Genomic DNA, 1,127 nt, shown 5'->3' with positions numbered 1-1,127 from the left:
AGAAGCCATAACATACAAGCCAACATAAGCCAAGACAAGATGCCGGATGTCGACTTTAGGGATAAGCACGGCTAGTCCCCTACGGTGTCTCCGGATACTGTCAGGAGAGATGAAAGTGCTATCTCTAATCTCTCGGGCACGAATTCAAGGAAGAAGGCTACCCTGTTGTCGACTACGAGTCAGACCTTCAGACCGCCATATTGACAACAATTAGATAGGCTACCCCAAATATTTTAATGGTGTGATTATGGTGAATAAGATCAATACCGACTTCAGCCAACATAATGTAGGGTTATTACCTGACAATTCAGGGGCCCGAACCTATAAAAATCCTCATCCCCGTCTCTTTTACCTCAGCCTCGCGTATAACTTAGTACCAACGATCCCTATACTATGCAAATACCGGAATCGCGGCATCAAACATCGACAATCGTATTGTGTTATTTTAATGTTTTTATTTTTTATTTTCAATTTCAGTTGTTTCAAAATTGTATTCCTACTTGAACTCTCTTTTAATTTTTCTAATTTTGGATATTACTATATTTTTTATTCGAAATTTTAATTAATCTCGTATTGGGTTCTTATATGGATTCTTCTTTCAATATTGCTTATTTTTAATTCTGAATTTAACTAATTTTAAATTGTATTCCTACTTGAACTCTTCTTTATTTTCTTTTACTAAATTCGGATTTATTTTTATTTTTATTCTGAATTTTAATTAATCTCGTATTGGGTTCTTATATTGACTTTTCTTTTAATATTTCTTATTTTTAATTCCGAATTTCAACTATTTTTCAATTGTATTCCTACTTGGACTCTCCTTTCCTTTTCTAATTCTGGATTTTATTTTATTTTATTTCGAATTTTGATTAATCTCGTATTGGGTTCTTATATGGAGACTTCATTCAATATTGCTTATTTTTAATTCCGAATTTCAGCTATTTTTAAATTATATTTATACTTTGACTCTCCTTTCCTATTCTAATTTTGAATTTTATTTTATTTTTATTTCGAATTTTGATTAATCTCGTATTGGGTTCTTATATAGAAATTTCATTCAATATTGATTATTTTTAATTCCGAATTTGAGCTATTTTTAAATTGTATTTCTACTTGTACTCTCCTTT

Source organism: Oryza glaberrima, chromosome 5, assembly GCF_000147395.1.
Source record: "Oryza glaberrima chromosome 5, OglaRS2, whole genome shotgun sequence".
In the NCBI taxonomy this organism is placed as follows: domain Eukaryota; kingdom Viridiplantae; phylum Streptophyta; class Magnoliopsida; order Poales; family Poaceae; genus Oryza; species Oryza glaberrima.
Note: the sequence above shows the minus strand (reverse complement) of the source record.